The sequence below is a fragment of the Struthio camelus genome, chromosome 3, assembly GCF_040807025.1.
Source record: "Struthio camelus isolate bStrCam1 chromosome 3, bStrCam1.hap1, whole genome shotgun sequence".
In the NCBI taxonomy this organism is placed as follows: Eukaryota; Metazoa; Chordata; class Aves; order Struthioniformes; family Struthionidae; genus Struthio; species Struthio camelus.
Genome location: NC_090944.1, coordinates 55,684,338 through 55,707,699, shown reverse-complemented (window position 1 = coordinate 55,707,699; position 23,362 = coordinate 55,684,338).

Sequence of the window (23,362 nt, the reverse complement as noted above, 5' to 3'; positions counted from 1 at the left end):
TAGACAAACTTAATTTTTTTACAACATCTAGGATGACCTTTTTAAACTCCTTTCTATTTAAGAAAATATATTGATTTGTTCAACCGCAAAAACAGGCATCTTCTACCTATTATTCAGACAACATAGGACGCAGAATTGTTGTATATGCACACAAAATACTAGAAGCATATACAAAAATCGCAGGTTTAAAACAGTAGAAAGTGTGAAGTAATGGCAATATATCAACTGTAGAATGATTGTAAACTGGAAAATAAATTTTCACACACATTTAAGCTACTGTATTAAAAGAAAGGATAGCTTTACAAAATAATCCAAAAGGTCATTTAATCTCTTTTTGCCCTCAATTTCACTGTGTAAACAGAAATAAACTCACACTTTAAATTATTTATAGGCCTTCAGAGGAAATATTTGTTCTGTTTTCTTGTACAGTTATTGAATCAAAAGGAAATCTAAAATCTGGCCTTTCCTTTAATATTGTTCCTATTTTAATCAGGCTAATCTGAAAACATTTGCCATCTAAGTTTTGAAAGCCGCAGGGTTTGTCAAGCTTCCAGTATTTTACAACATCTCTCTTGGCTGCCAGTACAGGCAGATGTACAAATTTCCTCAAGTGTACCTTGTGTGTTAGTTCATTTATACCTTGAAAGAGGCAGATGTCAAGGGAAAGCATGATGGTAGAACTCATAATCTTGCTGACAGCAATGTTAACATTGTTCCAAAAATTCAATATGAGCCTAATTCTGCTCCCATTAAATTTAGTCAGAATTTGGCTCTTGACTTGAATGGATGTAGAAATAGAGCTTAGGGGAGGCCATACAAACAGCTCATGGAGAACTGTGATAGTTTAGACTTTGAATATTTGGATGACAACTCATTGTGAAATGAGGTCATTTACACTGGGTTCTACCAGATGCTGATAGCATTTATCACATACTGCCTTTCGCAGACGAAGATGTCCATTCATTTGCTGAAACAAACCTCATTTCCTACCTGAGGTGCTTAGTGTGTGCCAGCATTTCACAGTACAACCAGAACCAGTCCAGCTCTGCCTTCCTCCTGAACACTGCTTAATCTGGCAGCAACCCTTAATTTCCTTCCTTCTTCCCTCCTCCAGCCACCTTTGCTGCAGTGCATATAGGCTTCCTAAAGACTGTCAGTTTATAATTATGTTCAGAGTTACTGATACTGTTTCAATGTTTTTAACTGTGGTTAGCAAAACGTGTTAGAGCTAACCATAAATAAGCAAGCATTTGGAAGACAGACTAATCTTTATTACTGTGTGGTATGTAAACAGCTTTGATCTTCAGCTCCTCACAGCACATATTTGTAAATGGGAGACCTGGATGAATCATAGGGCCAAACAGGTTTTGTTTTTCCCCTTTTTACTAGGCAAAGTCATGTTACTCATACTACTTACTAGGGATTACTGTACTTCCTGCCCTTATAGTGAAATAAGATTAATTCATAGTGTTTAATGCTTCTGTTCCTAATTATACCAGCAAAGTCTCTTCAACAGCAAAAAGCTGTTACTACATATTTAGGGATCACTTTGTATTTGAACATCATCCTCCTGATTTTTCCCTCTCTCTGCAGTTTTACTTCACTGGACAGCCTAAACCACTATGGTCCTCAACCTCCTCCTAACAGATATATTCTCTGAAGAGGAAAGACTTCATAATCTCACTGTGTAAGAGGAAAAAAGACAATTTTTGATGGTTATATCAGAGGAAGTCATCAGCAAGTGTCCTCTTCTGCCTGTTAGGGGAGGGGGTCTTGTTTTGTTTTGTTTTAAGTTTGTTGCCTAAAACTGTTTCTGGACTTGTATCTTTTGTCTCTTCTCATCCCTCAGCTGGGCTTTCTCTAGAACGGATCACATTTTTCTCATTCCGAAGCTAAAATATTTCAAGCCAGGAACTCAGTATATTCCCTCCCAAGATTTCCCCGTAAGTGCACATGAGACTAGTATTAGATCCATAACAGCTACCCCAAGGTCCTCAGAAGACATCATCTTTGACATCAAAAGTGGAGGTCATCCTTAAAGTTTGTGAGTGTCTAAGACAAGGAGACTTAGGTTCTCATTTCACTGAACCTCTACTTCCACAATAACTCTGTCATTAAAGATGAAGCAGCAGAACAAGTATTTACCCTTTTTATTTTCTTTCAATAATATCCATCCTTTTTGTCTCTCTCTTTTGACTGTATTGCTGCCTTCTCATTCACCTCCACATGCTAAAAAAGACTAATCTCTGGCACTTTGCATGATATCTTCCTGAGTAAGTCATACTTTTTAGATGTATTTACCTGAAAATGCTCTTGTAAGGTAGGACAGTACAAGTCAACATTTTATGAGTAGGAAACTAAGCAATAAAGGAACTATATGAATTCGCCACTTTTGACATAAGACAGTTATTAAGCAAGGGAGCAAATTCATTTAGCTTGGGAGTTCAGTTATCTTGTATTTGCTGTTGAATTTGAAGTTTCATTGTTGATGGTCCAGGTTCTGCAATTTGTAGGAAAGATTTTTTTAAATATTTTCACAGCAGCTGCTTAAATATTGGTTAATTATAAAATAGAAATAGGCAGAGGGCATTGATTTTCTGAAAGTCAGGCATGAAAACTCATTTTTCAGAGAAACTATTATATTACTTATTTTCTGACCTTGACGAATATTTTATAAGATACATTTTCTTTTTTTAAAAAACATGTTGCTTATACTTATATTTTTCCCTTCTATATGTTTACTACCTTTCATAAATAAATGCACCCTGAAATTTCTGGCTACTGTTTAGCTTGCCTACAGTGAGGCACTAGGAAGGAAGATTTCAAAAAGACATATGATACAGACGGGGAATGCTCTCTATCTGCTGCTCTGCAAAATTTGTCTTATCAGCAACATGCAATGGAATAATTATGCCAAGGTGTCACCCTGAAGCATGACAAAATCATAATATTGAAATACACATCCATCACAGTTAGTCTGAGTCCCTGATAAGACTGAAACTGATAGCACCGACAAAATAAGTTATTGTAACGAAGTATAATGTTAAAGACTGAAATGGAACCTGAGGTTTATTCTGCTAACTTCATTCGATTTCCTACTTGCTGATTTTACTTTTACTGATTTTCTTTATATGGTGGTTTCCAAGATTCTATAGACAGCTCTATGCTCATGAACTGCATATGATTCACAAAACAAAATGATTTATGCCATGCCATAGATATTATAGCAAATAACATGTGGAAAGAGGCTCCAGGTGGAATATTAGAGAGAAATTAGGAAAAGAAGGGAGTAGGGAGCAGGGGAGGAACTAAAGGTATCAACAACTGCATGAGTATAAAAAAAATAAAATGTTTTTAAAATGTTGTTTGTATTTTCAGATAGTTATGGATATCACTACTAGTACTGAGTTATAAGAGGAAATTCATCCAACACAAGATCCATAAAATTGACCTAGTAGTAATATACTGTTAGCTCATTACAAGATGAAGCTTTATACAGCACCATAAATGTATAACACCCCCTCGAGTCAAACGTAAGACATTTTCTTAGACAAGTATAAGACATTTCTTATTTCTGGGCCCAAATCCTAGAATCTGGGGAATTTAATAAACTCCACACGGGAAGGAAGATCTGCAGTCTAACCTGCAGGTTTGAGTAGAAATGGCAAAGCAAGTTAAACCACCTCGAACATAATCAGGATGAATACATTCCTGAGAGGAAGGGTTCTAAATACAGCAAGTCAAACACAAAAGTGCCTTTGAGAAAAAACAAAGGGGGCATTGGGTTATGATTTCAGTGAAATAAAATGAACATGGGTTAATGAGTAGATGACAAACCTGGAAGCTTGGTGTGAAGTCTAATGGATGAATGTTCACACCATGCTATAAAATGTTACAAATGTGAGACACTAGAAGTATATAACCTGAATAGAATTAAATCCATGTAAATCATCTGTGTTACAGACATTATTCTTACAACAGAGAAGACATAGAAATTCAACTTGACACTACTCTTCTATATCAGTTTGCTACAGTTGCAAAAGAGGGATCCAAAAAAGGGGTTCCCCAAGAGCTGAAGTTAGAAGTGCTAAGGAGGATAAACAAATGTTCATATTATAATATTTAGAAGAGTCTGAGTCCATTGTTAACATGAGGAACTTCCAGAATTCCAATGACAACACCACTTTGCTCTCATGATTTGGAAGAGATCAATACAGATGTATCTGAACTGTGTATTGCCAAAGCAGACAATATTTGAAGTGTTTTCTTGCCCTCAGTATTACTGAATTTGATCAAAATCCAAGTTCATCATCCAAATTTTGACTTAGCTCTACTCATTATTTCATGGAATATTAGACATGAATTGATAAATGAGAATCAATATCAATGACAGATTTTGCTGTCCAAAATTTTTTTGCTTGAAAACATTTTCTTCATCAGCATGCCACCTTTCCCCTGCTACATTCATTCATGCACCTGTGCATAGTGTCAGCAATTATTAAAAAGGCCAGAAAAGAAGGAGAGACTATTTGTAACCCTAACTTACAAAGTACATTCCCCAGTTGTCAACTCATTGATTGGCCACTTTATTCTTTTTTTAGTCTTTGATCAATAAAGCTCTCACAGTGGCCTCAGGTACGTGTTGAATCAGAGAGAAGATAGAATTTAGCCTTAAGGATGGAAACACTCAATGTGAAAGCAGAGATTCTCATTAAACTCCAGCAATTTTTATTGGATAAGGGTGAGTAATTTTACTTAACCCAGCTCTGCACACCTGTCCTCAGTCGCATCAACAGATAGCAGATTCCTCTGCATGGATGTTTCAGAGATTCCTAGCAGATTCAAAGACATTAGCACTGACATTTCATCCTTGTCTATATCCCTGAGGACGCTATACATCAAAATAAATGCCATCATATCCATGTTGCTTGCATTAAGACTGGAAGCAATCCAAGACTTTGTAATGCCTCAGGAGAAGTTGCATTCCACCCAGAGGAACTGGGCAGTATGATCAGAGAACATTCTAGGACCGAAGTGGGAATGAAAACCCTCTACCGGTACTAGCTGTATTATCCCAGTTGATTAGAAATAATTACAAACAATTAAATGAAAAGAAACAGCAAGTAAAGGCCTCAGATTCACATGATTAAAGATAGTCTACTCATATTTTGTTTTCATAACTATCACCATGGTACACAACTATTGTTTACTATAAGGTTTCTGAGAAATTATATTTGAAGGAAGACCTATACCATCATGAACTCTCACCAAATTGCTATTCTAAAGCAGTTACATTTTTAAAAGGGGTAGCAAACAAAGACAATTATGTTCACAGTTTGTTCTGATCACTTCTGCTATCCATATATATCCACCTGCTCCAATCACATTGCAGTCACTTCATTTCACAATACAGCACTACATGATGTAATGGAGCTTGAACAATTCTACACTGTGTGGCCATACAAAGAAGTTCTATAGTATTTTTCAAAAGTGGGGCTGTAAGATTTCAAAAGTATCCATCTATCCCTTTTGTTTATTTTTCTAATGCCATACATCAGAGAGAAACCCTCCCCATCACCAGGAAGAGAGGACAAGACCCTCTTTTCCTGCCCCAAGCAGCTGTAATATCAAAATGAAATTGTACCGGTTTTCCACTGGGCTGAATTATTTAGTCAACAGAATCTAAAACAAAGAGGTTCTATAAAGATGGAAAAACATGTGGGTTGAATGACAGAGTGTTATTTACTGAATATATTTTTTAAATTGTTTTTCCAGACACATTTCATCAAAGTAACACTCCATTCCTGGGAAAACAGCTATATTCACAATCAGTGCAGATGTAGAAGTCATGTGAAACAAGACTGTCACTGGCCTGAATTATTTAGTTGTTTGTTAGAGACTTGATCAAATTCAGCCTCCATGTAAACAGACAAATTTAAATGGGACACAGTCTGAGGTGTTCTACATCCTAATTGAATTTGATCCTGTGTGTGCATTGGATCTCTGGAAAAAAATAGTTTAAGAATGTTGTCATTACAGTGAACATAAGTTGGTGGGTATGTCTTAGATTATATAGTCTATAAAACTCAATGGCATAATTTGGAGAAAACAGTCATCAGTCATGTCTGCTTGAATTTCCAATGCGGTCAGCCCTTGAGAAGTCTGTCAAAGGTACATAACAGTATGCAACTATATTTCCAATAAAATATTATTTTCTTTTGCTTGGAAATGCAAGGTCTCTTTCTCATCATATATCCTGATCTGAGCATTTTCCTTCCCATAATGTTAACCATCTGTTTAAACACACTTTTAATTTACTGGCTGCAGCCAAATTTGGTTCTTCCAACAGATCACCCTGAATTTTAGGAAATTTTGTTTTTCTGTAACATGTGTTCAATCAAATAACAGAAAAATATTGAAAAAATGCTCAGAGAGGAAATGACTGCTTGAGAAATGAAAATATATTTAAATATTCGCAAATCCATCTAATTTATACTAACATGATGTCTAAATAATATGTGAATGTAGTTTCTTCACATCAAGTCACCATATTACCTCTGTCACAACTGAATTAACAGTTAACTTGTTTAGGCAGCCAATATTTTAATACCTATTGCACATGTTCATTACTTTATGTTGATAATCAAAATTTCTGTACCATATACCACATAATTTCGTTTGCTTGTGATTAAAGCTATACCTTTTTACTCCTTTTTGTAGCACAGTTTCAGTTTTCAATTCTTCATTAGCCACAGAACCTAAAATGCAAAGAAACTGAAGTGTGAAACTTTACAAAAAGGAATGAGCTTACCATTTTATCCACATCTGCGAATCAGTTTCTTTAGTTTGTAGGAAATCAAAACCATTAGCTTAAAAGGCTTAGATTAAAATCTTATTACACAAATTTTATGTTGCACTTATAAGATTTATAATAATTGTAGAGAATTTATTTCGCAACAAAATCTTTTTTTGAATTATACGATAAAGATATTTCTATAATACCCTTCTACCATTGGTAAGACACTGCCATATAATACAAAAATCTAAAGCCATACTGATTTTGCAGAATCTTAATGAAGAAAAACATGGAAACTGATTACATAAAGCACATGAAAGAGAAGAGCAAAGTAGGCAGGAAAGTATAGCGGTTTTATGATAGGATAAATGAAAGAAATATGACTACTGTTCTCAGGAAATTGATCAAATACAAACAAAGTCTGTGGTAGGAAGCTATCTGCTAAGCATAGGAACATGTGAGCTATTCTGTAAATAAAGATAAATGCATCGCTATGAACATTTGCATCTTACTATTTAGTAAATCCAAGACCAGATTACGACTGTAATTGTTGCCAAGCACTAGGAATATTGCTCTGTAGTTTTTTTCTCAGTTAAAGGTACTTGTGCTCGCAAGAACTACGAAAGGTTTTTTTCAGTTCTAGGGGAACATTTTGAGGATGAAAATATATATTAATATATATGAGCACTCAGTCACCAATTCTCATACCAGATATTAATAAATTAATCCAGCTGTCATATCTCTTCTAAAAAAAGAGAGAAAAGAAGACAAAGAGTATTACCTGACCATCATACCTGATCAAATGCAGTAAGCAGCTGAATAGCACCTTCGCTGGAGGAGACTGATATTCGGTTGAGATGCTGAGACAAGGTTCCAACAAGTGTCCTAGTAGATCGCTTGATATAAATCAGCATTAAAAAATGGGGAAAAGGGCCCAGTGCTCCCATCAGCTATGGAATGAGGAGGCTTTTACCTGCCTTTCCAGGGCTCATCATCAAATGACAATTGTACCAATATGGGGAGGCCAAACATTAAAGCCCTAGGATGCTGCTGGATACTGATGCAGACATTAACACAATCCAGGATACATGGCTATCTATTAAAATCAATAACTGGGGATATAAAGGTAACTGTTAAGCTAGAGCCTTTTACTGGACATACATTAATGTACATTCCAAAAGAAATTGACCTCTTGAAGTACATATTGGTTCCTCAAGAGGAACTGGAACATTTTCAGTATAGTCTTAATGCTAAAAATCTACTAGAAGAGAAAAAACAAGGAACTGGTTGTATCCTTTTTACAAGAAAATGGATTGATATTGGATTTAGCAAAGTAATGTCTGCAAAGTTAGTGAAGGTTAGCACGAGGACAAGTGGAAATTATCCCAGCAGTCCATCGCTGTGCAGTCATAAAGGGCTCTGAAGTTCTTGAGGTACCCAAGGACAACAAACAATAGAAGCTTTTAACCAATTATGGTCCCAAAATAATTTAGAATGTGGGTGTACTCTGGCCAGATTGTTGAAAATGGGTCCTGACCCTCCACCACAGAAATAGCATAAGTACTCTCAGGCTTCAGAGGAAAGCCTGGAGCCCACAATCAGCTTATTAGAGCAAGTAATAAATGTACAAAGGCCAAGCACCTGTAACACTTTGGTCTGTCCTAAAAGATACGATAATCCATGGCCACACTCAAATAATGAGCATAACACCAGAAAAAGGGTTAGAAACCAGAAAGTGTATGTATAACAGTTTTAACTGGATTATTGAGACTTTTTCTGTATAGAAGTATTCATTTCTTTATTCATTGCTTTGCTTTTTTGTAATAATTAGATATAGATTATTGAATTAGACTGTTAAGATTTCAACTGTGCTAGCAATAAAGTCCTGTTCTTATATGCAAGGTGTTTTGCCTTTTTTTCTGTAACAAAATTCTGAGTGTAAAATGGCCAGATAGTCAGGTAACTATATAGTAGATACGCCCAATGGCAAAAGAAAGTAGCGCAGGAAGGAAACGCTTACTACAAAAGATGTTTAACACAAATCAGGCAAGTGGTGGGGGAAGGATAAAAGCATAGACATTGGAAAGGATGCTTGGAAAATGAAAAAGTGAGAAAAACATCTGAAGAAGAGAGGAAAAACAGAATGGAAGTGAGGGAAAAAGAAAAATGAGGGTAAGCTTATTTGGAACACAAAAGAAATGAGAAAGGAATAAAATTATTACAGGATCCCCAAAAGAAGAAAAATGGACTAATTGGGAAAACAGCCAAGCAACGTGGAAAGATCATGATAAAGCTGGAGACAAAATAAGACATTAACTGGGAGGATAAAGAGTAGAAATAATTAAAAATACAGGGAGCTGCAGAATATTTATAGACACATTAATTTATGTTGGAAATAACCTATGTCATTCAGTTGCTGAAATTTAACCCTGTTCCTCTTAAGAATGTTCAAATTTTTATTTACTATAATTCTGGTTACTAACTCAGTCTTACACTAGTAATAATTCAAACAGTAAGTTTTCTATATAAATACCAAAGTTTTTGGCTTTTACTTGCAGAAAACTCATCTTCTTACAGAGTCAAAAGTTGTTGATTTTTACATCAGGCCCTAAGATGCGTTTTGCTCACAACACTTCTTCTATTAAATTGTTTCATAGAATAAACTTTAGATCCCTCAAGATCATAATTTCTAAAATGCTGTATGAACAATATCTGAAGGTATTAAGAAAATCCCAAAAACGATTCCCCTCAAAAGTCAATAAAGCCTGTTAAACCTGAATTTTGGCTTATTTAGGTGGTGAAGGTAATACTCCATTGCAATAGGCACATCATGCTCTAATCAGACCTATACCGTATTAACAGATATCTTGGCTAATACCAAAAAAAGTTTTTAGGCATCTAGCTCCCACTGGAAAAAGGAATTTTCGGCAGAAGGTATGTATATAAACACTTATAAAGAACTAAGTCTTAAATTCTTAGTAGAAGCTCCTTAGCCAAGTCACCCTATCAGAATTGACCTTAACAATTAAAGAAGTAAGAATTGAGTAGTTGGTCTTTTTAAATTATTATTTACAATTTTACAGGTCTTATATCACTGTCAAAAATGTTTTGGAAGATATGACTATACAATGAAGTGACTAGCTTTAGATAATTCATTAGGTAAAACAGAATAAAATATTATCATCTCACTAAATCAACTTGACACAAACATAGGAGGAGACACTGTAGGTGGCTAGGTCACTAATCTAGGAGAGAAAGGCATGCTGTTCTGGCTATAATTTTTAATCCTAACAGTGATTACGTCCAGCTGCCCACAGTGAAAAAATGTAGACTCACCTTATTAGCTGGAACTTTGAAAATCTCCATAATGCTAACAGCCTGTATAACTGTTCCAGATAAAGAAGGAAATATGATGCTTAAAAACTGAGGTTTTCAAAGTGTCCATTTTCTTACCATGTGGTAGACAAGTTAGCACTTCCTATAAGCAAGTTAATATGGCACTTTACATTGTCTTTAACAAAAAGGATAAAATTTCAGTTTTGAAGCTAGTTATTACATACCAACTACCTCCTCAATGTCAAAGTACCACTGAATATGATAACTATTGACATATACTTAGCCAGGCCAACACTGCTTTCACTATGCTATTTAAAGATGACATTGCTATCTCTATTATTTGTCACAAAAATATTATCCTGCTGCCCTGAGAACTACAGCATATCCACTGGGAGCGAGAATGAACCTGAAGAATATAGCACCATCTACTTAATATTTGTCCTTCTGCATTATTCCTAGCTGTGTACAAATAGGATTGTTCTACGGAGTTAATAATTAAGAAAACGCCTTTGAAAAAGCAGCAAAATTCTATTGTATGTGTGGATGCTGGTATCACTAATGGATATTTTAAAATATCAGAAGTATCACGTGCTCTTTTCTCATCTAGTTTCAGACATCCAATATATGTGGCTTCCTTTAGAATCTACTCTATAGCTAAAAAGCTGTAAGTATTTAACCTGTTATATATGAATCTATATACAAATGGATATAGTCCAAATTATTCCTAAAAAAAAAAAAACCTCCTAAATTACAGCCATTTTTATGCCAAAATTGGTAAGTAGTTTCAAGTGGTTTACTGACCAAGAGTCATTTTGTTTTGTCATTTTTGATTTTTTGCAATCTTAACAGTATTTTCTTTCATGTAAGAATTTTAATTGTATTTCCTAGTTGCTGAGAGGCAGGAACTTTGTTTTCCTTTTGTGAAAATTTATAAAACTAAATCAAGTATCATTCTGTTATTGTCTCAAATTTTCCATAAGAAAGAAGAAGAAGCAAGAAAAGAAAATATTAGCATAAAATGAGATTAAGTGGCAGGTCATAATTTTACCTGTATCAACATTCACAGAGAAATAGTTACGTTCTCACTAAAACCTAGAGTTATCTAATTGTACCTAGTAAGACATTCCACAATTTCTTACTACACTACAGTATTTCAGCATAACAGCTAGGATTTAGCCTATCGTTTTGCTCAGTCAGGAAGTTAGAAATTATGACTGCTGCAGTCTATGAAGACTTAGGGTTTCACTTTTTCCCTGCAAAGGTCAGGTATCTGCCAGTTATTTCCAAAGGTTTTTCTTTCAATACTGTCACCCCATTCATCTGAATAAAGGAAAGAAAACTGGGAGAGGAGAAAGAAGTGCTCATTCTCTCACTATATCTCCCTAACTGATTCTACAGGACCCTTCTTCCTGCAAGCCTTTCACAACAAGACAAAGCCATGAGGTAAAAAGGAAAACTATATATACGTAGGAAAGACTTTCTAAAGTTAGTAATAACAAAAGGAGAGGTGAAAAGCCAATGAACTCCTTTTTAACAGTTCAGTCACTAAATGCTTGAGTCCATGGTCATGTCTGCGTTAGAAAGCAGTGTACAGCAGTAGGAGTGGATCTGCAAAGAGCAGTTGGCGGTTAGCGTTAGTTCCAGAAGCAGTTCAGGGTTTTTTCAGCTGGAGCCCAGTTAAGTTTCATCCTCAAAGAATTCCATTTATGTTGCCCAAGACCGCTGAGTGACGTGTACCAAGGTGCAGTAAGTGGGGACCGTGGAAATTCTCTCTGAAAGTGAATTTCTTTTCTGAACTAAAACACTGGTGTTGATACACCCATGAGTTTGAAGATGTGACCTTTAAGCCCTCATAATAACCTATCCCTTAGAGAGCAGGCTCTGAACTTGGGTTTACAATATTCAAAGTGTCCTAAGCAAGAGACTGTTGGATGAAAAAAAAGGGGGGGAGTTGCAATTCTCTAGTCATCTTCTGAAAAACTGGTCCCTCAGTGCCTATAAAGAAGGCCTAAAGGCTCAAGTCCAGGGAGGATTCCTAAATATAAATCTGGAGAGAAGAATGGATTCTTCTCAGCAGTCATTATTCAGGCAGCTAAAAATAAGCAAACCACCTCTTCCAAGCATTTTCTACTCACTAACTTAACCTCCTCAGCCTGCCTGCTGTGATCCCCATCCTTGGAGCCTACTTATCCCCATGCACTGTTAGGCACATAACGAAACTTTAGCACATAACTAAATGCTAGTAGGTGGCTACAAGTTAGGTACCAAAGTAATGCTGCAATACTTAAATTAGTTTTATTAATCCAGTAGCTTAGATGTTAACCTATGATTCAATTCATTCCAAAGGGACGCAAGGTAAGCAAATACTAAACACATTTAATGTTATTAGCGCGCACTTCCAACTCATAATCCTAGCACACGGAAAGGCAAAAGGTTCATTAGATCATAAACAATAATCATCTGATATATTACAACTAGTAAAGTTGTAATTATCTCATCTAAGCAAGGTAATATTTTTTATATATTAATTTAAAATGCTATTCATATATGCTTACTTGATTTCTATAAATGCATTCTATATAATACTGACATGAACCTATGGGCTATCATATCAAAGAATATCAGAGTGAATCTTGGCAAAATATATGCTTTTAGGGCTTAATTCTGCAATTTCAAGGTTCCTACATATTTCTGTTACGCTGGGATCTTTCTAACAGCACATCCATGAACTCAGATAGTAAATGAGACCAATGCAGAGAAAAGATGACAAGCAGGCGTAGCGTCATGCCTAAAATCAAACAAATCCTTAACTCTCTATTACCAGCTTGATTTTCAGTTACTGAAGTAGTTGTATACTTCTACCACAGATATGTTTTATAGTAAACCCGTATCACTACTTGTTACAAAAATTACAGTAGTAAAGGTAAAACCTTTAGATATATATTTCTTATTTCTAAAGAATCTGAGGAAACTATAACTCAAAACTCCTTCTGTAAATGAGTATTTAGCAATAAGTCACGAAATCATTTACTAAAAATAAAATGCTTTGTTTCAAAGAATTCAGTTAAAAATGCGAATAGCAGAAAGGCTGAAAAATGAATTGTTTGATCAACTGTTTATATGGTAATCTGAGGATACAACATTTTATAGAAATGTAAATTACTGAGACCATAATAAGGCACATTGTAATTCCACAATCACTTTGTACCAGTTAGTGGATGTTTTATTACTTTCTGGATAGCAAAAGTCGATATAACATTCTAGTATCTATCTTACTGATACAGATTATAGACATTGTATTGCTTCCTATTCTTAGAGAGTACTTCCTTACTTACCTTAATAATGCTATGTTTCACCTATTAATGAAACTTTCCTGAAAGGTCATAGAAAGAAGGTGAAGTTTCAGAAAGGTAGGGATCATTCTCACACACACACACACACACACACACACACACAAACACCTTGTGTGACCTTGAACAGCATTGTGCTCATGTGAGAAGCATACTGGAGCTATCTATTTTCTGTTACCTGTTTGGACACTGAGCAGGTGGACTGCTGTCACCTCTTATTTACTCGCAATATCCTGTAATTTGTTATACACAGGCTCTTCCCCAAGGAAAATATAAACTTTTGAAAGAGGAAAAAGAATTTAATGGCATCAGTCTATGTCCATATCAGTATGTGAAAATCAAAAGAACAAAAAAAAGCAGAGTTCAGTAGTTTCTTTATTAACTATAGAAAGATGAACTTAATATCAACCGTAGCAAGGTGAATATAGAAATAATATATGCTATATGAAAAGTAAATTGATATTACTTCAATTTTCTAGCTCTTAACTAAGTATATTCACACTTTAAATGTGGAAAAAATAATACTTCAGTCTAAGTATATTTTGTCATATACCACTATAGTATACATTAAAACTCTTCATGAAAACCTCAGTCATTTGTGGTGTGTTTGCAGTTGACTATAACTTCAGAATATTCATAGTGTTCAACTTTTTTTTTTTTAATTTTTACATTCAACAGTAATTATTCTGCTTTAAAGTGTTATTTCTGGGAAGTTTTAATCATGGTGACCATAACTGTTGCAGTTTTACCATGAGAGCCAATCACAATCTCTACTTGTGGCATCCATTCAAGTCTTAATAATCAAAAAAACCCAAAACTTTAAATGGAGTAAATTAATTTAAATTAATGTTACATACACTTAAGTAGGCAGGGAGTTATTTTATACTTTTAGTGGAACGTATGAAAATAATGCACACATTTAATGTACGTTGACAACTGACAGCAGATAGCACAGAAACCTGTAATCAGCCAGCTCATCACAGGCCATTAACAAGAGCTTCTCAGACCACAGTGTATGATGACATCTTACAATATTAAAAGATGTTTTTTCTATCCGTGCACTGTATTACTAGATACTCATTTGGACTTTCAGGTTTGATTTTTTTTTTTAAATAATAGCTCAACTCCATTAAAAATATTGGATGTCCCAGTGCTAATCCCAGCAGAGTATGAGATCTTTGTTCCTTCCCAAAGGTGTTCATGGGAACAGCTTGTCTGGAGTGCCCCAGAACCATTTCATTCATAATACAATGATTTTAATGATAATACTATTTACAGTATCCATAAGACAAAATACTTCCCATCAAAGAATTTTATGAAGGGAAGTAGGATTTACTTCTAACAAATATGTACATTTTATACTTTTTTCCCCTTTCAAAGCAACAAAGGGGTGAAGGATGGCTCTGATAGTGAATATTATTTTCTATAGCATTTAATGGAATCGGCTACTGCTACTTGGAAATGTTGGCAGATCTACCTAGCTTGCCACTGTTTCAGCAGATTTGATTGCATCCTGTTCAAAACCTGTCTTCTTTGGTGCATGATCCATTATTCAGTATACTGTGCATATGTATGGCAGTTAATGTGCTAGGACTCCAACTTCAAGTGGGACTTCTGCAGTGTAGCGCTATGCTGTGTATGTAACAGCGTCAGCTCAAATCAGGTGCTATCAATTAAACGGTGGGATGCACTTCTCTCTTACAATATTTTCCTCAGCATTTTTTTAATTATGCCTTTCCAAAATAAACTCTTTTCCATTTGCATATAGCTTCAAAAATTTCCAAAAAATGAGAAAGCTAGCTCAAGAAAGAGGTTTGTAAGTGGTTCATAATAGAATAAAAAAAGTAAAGTCAGTATCCCTCAGTCCTGTAGGCAGCCAAAAACAGAGAAACAATGTACATCAGATTTATCTTTGCAAGACTTCACTAATTTTCTCTGCTCTGGAATTTCAATCAAAATCCCAAATTGCTCAGCTAGCCATAACATAGGGAAAGAAACTGCCACCTTCCAGAACGCTAAATTGAGTGGACAAATTATTGCTGTACAAATAATCTTTCTCGTAGCCTTTTTACACTCAAAATCTTGTTCATGGGCAAAGAGGAAGCACTTATACACAAAGCTAGAAATTTATTGTTATTACAGTAGAAAATTTAACTACTTCAAGAATAATTATTAGTCCAGATCTCATTATTGCAAAAAACCAAATAATATTTCTATACAGAAAAGATCTCATTTACAGCAAAAATACATTCAAAACAAATATACTTCCTATTTTCTGACCCTTCTCCTGGTGTTATGTTCACCCTTCCCCTGCTCCTCTGGGTCCTAATGTTGCTGGCTTGAATCTGGTATTGGTGGTCAAGTTACCAGCACGTGGAGTCCTCTGCTAAGAAGAATATGATGTCCAAGCTGGTGGTGTTGTCTTCCTGCCTCTCGGATCCACTTAGGGTCATTTTTATGTTTGCTAACACACTTTTACACCTTGCTCATTTTTCACTCAGCAGTGTCCTGAGCAGCTTTAGGCAGAGCATTTCCAGCAGGTCCAGGGAGGTGTTCCTTCCCCCTGTACTCAGAGCTGGGACTGAGAGCCAGGACTGTTCAGCCTTGAGAAGAGAAGGTTCAAGGTGATCTTATCAATGTGTATAAATATCTGATGGGGGTGGAATAAAGAAGACAGAGACAGGCTCTTGCCAGAAGTATCTAGTGAAAGGATGAAAGGCAATGGACAAAAACTGAAATGTAAGAAATACTGTTTCAACTTAGAAGTTTTTTACTGTGCAGATGGTCAAACACTGGCACAGGTTGCCCAGAGAGTTGTGGGGTTCCAGTCCTTGGAAATATTCAGAACCCGACTGGACATGGTTCTGAGTAACCTGCTCTAGCTGATCCTGCCCTGAGCCATTCTGAAATTCTGTGATTCATCAGGTTGCAACTCTGCGTTACATTTGATTTTACTATGTATGGTGTCTTCTACATACGTTATATACTATTTCTTTGTTCTTTTTGTCATTCATAAGACTGGTTTTGTTCAGCTCCAGGTCTGCATTTGTTTAACTGACTATTGGCGAGTTATTTATAACAGTGGGGTCTCCAGTGCCAATATATATAACGCATCATTAAGTTAGAGTCATCAGTACCTCTTTTTACACAGCAAAATGTTTGTTATCTACATCAAACTATGGTGGCACCTTAGAAAGATAAGTAAAAGTGAAACAAATTAGGCATAATCAAAAGATGAATTGCTGTTATAACTAAATGAAGTAAAACAAAGCTCCAGGCACAGGTCAAGAAAAGTTCACACAGAGCAAGACTGACAAGCCTGAACCCTGAGGCCTTGCAAACTCATTACAAAGCCTGTGGCCTGTTACCAGCAACAGTGATACATGGCTACAGGGTAACAGCCTATGGCAGAATAGATGAAAGATGGCACATGCTCAAGGACAGCAATGATTGATTAAAAGCAGACATAAAAGAAGAATAGATAAATTTGACAGACAGTTTCCTACAAAAAAAATGTCTGTATCATAAGTCTACAGGTTTACATTGTATTTCTTTACTTTTAAAAGTCTCCGTTTCAAAGAGCACTTCACATGAGATAATAAAGGGAAAAGTATGATAAAAGCCAAATGGAACATTTCGAACCAAATACAAGTTATAGTCAGCACTAATGTCAACAAGGAAAACAGAAATTTGCAGTTTCCTGGCAAACTAGGCACCTAGGCAACTTAATGGGTTACGCTTTCTGAAAGGCAAACCTTCACCTTTGATCAGGACAATCAAAAACCGCCCCTATTAATACATATTTTACAGTTACAGATAGATTAAACAGGTATTCAGATAGTGTTAAGCAAGGAACAGACAAATGAACGCTTTTTATTTACAATCTCCTACCATAATTTCATCTGTCAAAATAAATATATTTATATATTTGTGTTCTTATATATGATTTGTGTTCTGCCTTATTCTTGATTTTGGTGAATCTGCATTATTTCATTCTCACAAGTACTTGTGACAAGGAAAAGACTTGACTGTCAATGACAGGCACTTTATAGGGCAAGATATGCTCCCTGCTTGAATCATTGATATGAGCAGAAAGAAACACCACTAAAGTTCAGCAGAGCCAAACTGTACATCAAAGTCACCAGGCTTTAGACCTAATCTTTCTCTGTCAAAGAAACGTCATATGGACATTTCTCATAAGGCAAAGAAGTCTTGTGCATTACTGTATCAGCTGTGTTACATTTGCTCAGAGAAAAAGAATATATGAAGCTTTTATCGTTTCCTGCAACCAGCCATCTATGACTCCAAGACAAGCATCTTCAATCTGCTCACCTCAAAACAACATAAGGCACAAGCAATATAACTATTAATAAACACATACTTTCAAGTTCGTAAACAGATGCCATGTAACAAGCACCACAGAACAGATAAATACCAGATGCTAAGCCTTCAGAGGCTGGTAATGACAATACTCACAGCATACAGCCTATCTACCCCAAAATTTACAGGTTTAGTTAGTGGATTTCAGGGTGATGGAGCTGGTGAACTATTCATGCCCACTCAATAATATGATTACACCTATACTTTGGTTTACATAGAGAACAATAGAATGCTACCATGTCAATCATAGAAACAGCTGCATTACTGACTATATCTCCTTGTACACCTTCAAAAGATTGACCAGATTGCTAATCATTAAGGAATAAACTCACCCCTAGCACAACACCACTGCAATCACAGAAGTTATCATACCAGTTAAAGTCCAAGTCTAGAAGTCTTTACCCCTCCTCAACTATAGAGATTTATGAGAACACACTACAAAAATTCAGGTAACATCAGTATGTTCCTCAGCCTGTATTTTCATTGTTCTTTATTTAGCTCAGCCAAAGAGAACTCAGCTCCTGTCTCATTCAGCTTCTCACCATTATAATATCCACTTTTCCTTCAGAAGTTAATTTAGCAGCATAACTTGTAGCTCTCAGGTGTTTCTTGTTCTCTCTTTTCTTCCCTCAAATGGAATAATTTTTGTTTGCTTTATTTATGATGTGCTATGATATAGTTATTGACAAAAGTAAAGTCAAAGGGTTTCTCTTTACAGTTGCAGTAGAAATAAATGAGATTTTTGGTGATTCTTCTCCTCTATGGAAAGTGCCTCATGCTCTACAATTCCAAGGAAGTTCTGCCTTTAGTTTTGCCTTAATTTTGATTTCAGAAGGTTTACAGCATGCCATAGATTAAATCACAAAAATATGAGAATAATAGGGCTTCTTAGGTCTTACACAACTGGGCTGCAACAGCCTACACGATCTGCAAGTCTTGCAGGGAACCTTATTCAGTGCACTGAGAATGCAACAAAATATGATAGCCAACATGGACATTTACCATTACAGATTGTACCAGCTGAGTCTCTGCACCGTTGGCTGAAATGTGATAATTCCTTGTAGTCATCAAAGCTTATCTATCCAATGACTTCCATGAGTCACTTAAGTCCTTGTTCAGTTCTTTCTAGCTTTATTAATGCATTCCAATCTGACAGAAAACCACCCACAAGAGTCTGCAAAATCCTATTATTGTCAGCAAAGTCTAAGTTTCTCCACATCTGTAACAAAGGTAGAACAGAACTAGAGTTTTTTTATTACATTATCTCCACATCTGTAGTAAAGAAAGGCAAAACAGAACTTTTTTTTTATTAGACTCTTAGAAATGAGACTGGGGGAAATGAACTTCCTTTCTATTTTTATTGCCCTGTTTTGGTGTACACATCCTTTGAGTTTGATACATGACTGTGGCCTCATTAACAAGGTACCTTAATTAGCTGCCAATATAGCAAAGAAGCTCTAAAATATGCCCCTAATAAAACATCCCATTACATACATTTTCATATCAAATTATGAAACAGGAATAATTATTCAGCTGTAACTCTGCTCCTCTGTAAACACAAGATTCACTGGATTCCTAATCTTGGATGAAGAACACACCTAAAACAAGACAAGACAGATTTTGATGATCTTGGTCCTTTAAAACCTTGTACTTGTCCCATTCCAGGAACAGCGAGGCAGCAATTCAGCTCTCTCTTCTCTCCGTTTCAGTGCAGTCCCTCAATGAGCAGGAAGCAGAGTTCCTCAAATTTTAATATTTATAAAATAAAGTCTTTCCCAGCAAACTCACTCTTGAAAATGTTACTGACACAAGGAGAACATTGCACTAAGTGTGCCTCAAACAAAATGGGCAGTATCAATATTTACAGCCTTTACTGTGACAAAGTGCTGCCAGCTGGACTGTAGTAATTTATTGTGATAGTCAAAGATGATCTGTTCAGTGATTTTCATGAGTTACCTAAACTATTGCTGTTTTTTACCACCACTCTAAAAAAAACTCCATACTTGATGTAAAATTAAAAGATGCACACAAAAAAAACCTCACACACATAATACCTTTCTCCAGTCTTCAGATTCACAAAGTTCAGCTCAAAGGTGTCTTAAGGGGTAGATTCTCCCTGAGTTCCAGTGTCAAGATTGTCGAAGCCCATATTCTATGTCTTCTTCTTCTAAACAGCTTGTAGTGTAGTATATAAAGCTTATACAGTATAAGCTTAGAGCAAGTACAGTTGCAAGATACTGCCTGCAAAAATTCCTGGAATATCCAGATCTGAGCATTTATTGGGTCAGAATAACACTGTATATTAGCTCCAGTTCTAGCTACACTCCCCAGCTACTCACAGACAACATTTTGATAGACAGATAAAGGAGAGAGAGGGATGCATCAAAATTGGCCTCGAAAAGTAAAATGGGATATTTCAAATTAAAATACCTAGTCAGCCTCTTCTAAGAGGGAAGCTATCCACATCCCAGTTTTAAAGGTTGATAGGATTAAATCAGAGGACATCTCACTCATTTTCTTGATTCTGTTTTTCTGAAGATAGACAGAACTATGAGCAATTAATTATCTTTTTTTCTGAAAACGCTCCTATAAGCATCAGGAGAAGCCAGGACTCCATATGAAGACTAGCAGGGTAGGAGAGCCAGTTTAGGTTTTAGACTGACTACTTGACATACAAAAGGCAGAATCAATAGTGTTTATTGCAAACTGTGTGATTTAATACAAATTGTACAAATTTTAATACAACACTTGGAAATAAAGAAATTACATAAAGAAAATACCATGTCAGAGCTAAGCTACTACTACCACTAATGACGTAGGTAGAACGCTCCTGCCTTGCTACAGGGTGATGAACTAGATGACCTTTCAAAGTGCCTTCCAGCCCTGCTCTCTATAAATACTAAATTAAACTAGGAATACACCAAATCAGCGAGTGTCAGAACTGAACTACAGCTATATCAAATTAACCACCAATAATAATCAATCCCTATTTAGTCTATAGAGTTGTCTGTCTCTCTAATTATAAATCTCCACTACAGAATTCTGCTCAGGCCAGTAAAAGCTGGAGATTGAATAGGCAAGTAAATTAATAATGGAACCAAATCATTTAATTTCTAGACCACAACCAGAGCTAATTATAAAGTTTCTGTTTTACACCCTGATCAGTTTTCACAATTACATCCTCTTTTCTTTCTCTAAGGTAGAAGCTTAATATATTTTCTTCACCAGAAGTCATATGTGATAATGATGAGAGAGTTAGGACTTTAGCAAGCATTGCTGAAGCATTGCTGTAGCATTGCTACAAGGTGATACTTAGGAAAAATTGCATTTGGATAATTTTTTGTTTTCTGCATTTGTACTACAAGGCAAATATAAACACAGAAATCTAGGGGGAAATTAGGCATTACTGCAGATAAACACATAATACCTATTGATTCTGTACATGATTTCAAAACACCTTTCCTATTCCTGGACATCAACAGAAAACTATATTTCCTAAAATGAGGTGGAGACTGGATCAATTTGAGCTCCCAAATTTCCTTAGAGGTTCCATATACTCCATTTTACAGTACATATTTATAGACATATAGTATCATTTGTAGACTTTACTGTAATTAATAACTCTTATTCTAAAATATGTTTCCTACAGCTTTACTTTACATCAGTTTTACCAATAAGTTGAGCTCCACTTACCCTGAGATAGCTGATGCCTATTTTCCCTCCCTCCATTATTATTAAAATAATCTTTACCTGTACAGCTGTGTCACTAACTCTGTATATCAGCTACACAGCACAGCTCTGATGCCAGACTGTTTCTATTTCAGAAGCAATCAAAAGATTCACAGTCATTTTTTCAACTATTTCCACACTATCAATTAAATTGCCACAGTGCTTTTGCAACCCTGCTCTGAAATCAATTTTAAAAGCAGTGCTGATGGGCTGCTTTTATGTCAGCAGATGGACAACAAGTCTGAGGGACAGAGGTGTCATCAGCCATGTCTTGAGATCTTCCTTCTTTCAAAGTCGCTCTTCCAGGTAGAGATATAAGGGTGCAATTTGATAGTGTGATCAGGATCTGCCTTGAAACCAGCACCTTGTAGGCACCCCCAACAGAGAATAGACCAACATCAGAAGAATTTTGTTTGAAGATCTAAGGAGCTGTACAGTAAATCTCTTTCTTCAGGCATCTTGAAGTGATGGCTCCACGACAGACTGACATAGCAAACAAATCCCTTCATTTCCTAGAATCAGGTGTTGTTAGAAGTCCAGAGATAGGAGCTGGAGAGAGAACACGCACTGTTTTATTCAAAGGAATCAGGAAGTAAAACCTACACAGAAAACAGTATTTTCAAAGCACATGTCAAGACCAGTGACAAGTGTAGAGCAGGAAAATATCAAGGCCATTTGATTATCAAGATTATCAAGACAGCATACAGAAAGAATGTCAACCCTGGGAACACTGGCTGAGGGCAGTGTTCCACAGTGCCAAACACAAATTGGGAACTGTGGTCTCAGAAGCAGCAATAAGAAGTTCAGTTGTTTGGCTAAAAGTTTCAGAAAAGACTGTCAACCCCAGAAAATAAAGGGAAAAAAAAGTAAATCAATTGAAAGGAAATGTATAAAACCAAAGCAAAATACAAGTTGGCAGTGAGAAACGGAACGCAGTTCCAAAAGACAGAACTCCAAACTGATCCTAACGAAATCCAGTGAGAACTTGTGAAGCACTGGCAATTGATTTTACGATGGTGCTTTAAATGACCAAAATTTTGGAGAGCTAGAGGCCTTTTGTTCTGACTCACACAAAGCAGCTGATACAAAAGAGCAGGTATCCAGTCAATACGATGGCCTTAGAAAAAGACATTGAGCAATAACAGCATTTTTCTTTGAACTATACCAAAAGCTTTCTTCCCAGTACAGTTTTTACAGGAATAGCTGACTGCAATTTCAGAGAAACTTCTTGCAAACAGTGAAATATGGAATTGAGATTGGAGGGTGGAGGGTGGGAGGAGTGTTTAGCTAATGAATATGCTGAAAAAATCACCTTTTTCAAACAAACATCTGCCTTTGGCTTTAATTCAGTCATTATCTGTTCTATTTATTTCCACAGGATAAAGAGAACCGCACACACAAAAATACAGGAAATACTTGTGTTCACTCCAGTATCTATAATTTAAAGGTGAATCAATATGCAGCAGGGCTAAACAAGAACATACTCTCTAGTGGCTTGTCCAAACATCTTTTATAGTTTTGGCCAGCAACACTAAGCTGTTCATAACATTTGCAAAACTTCCAGTATCCTGTACCACATGATATTTATTCATAGGATGTTGAGCCATTTTGAATAATTTCACACGTATCAATGTCCATAATTGTTACAGGCAGTCCAATACCACATGCTTCATTACTGGGTGTTAATCCAGAGAGATTGCTTTTTGTCAACACGCCTTCTACAGAGAATAGTTATAAACTGTATTACTTATTTTCATTGCTTCTCTCTCCA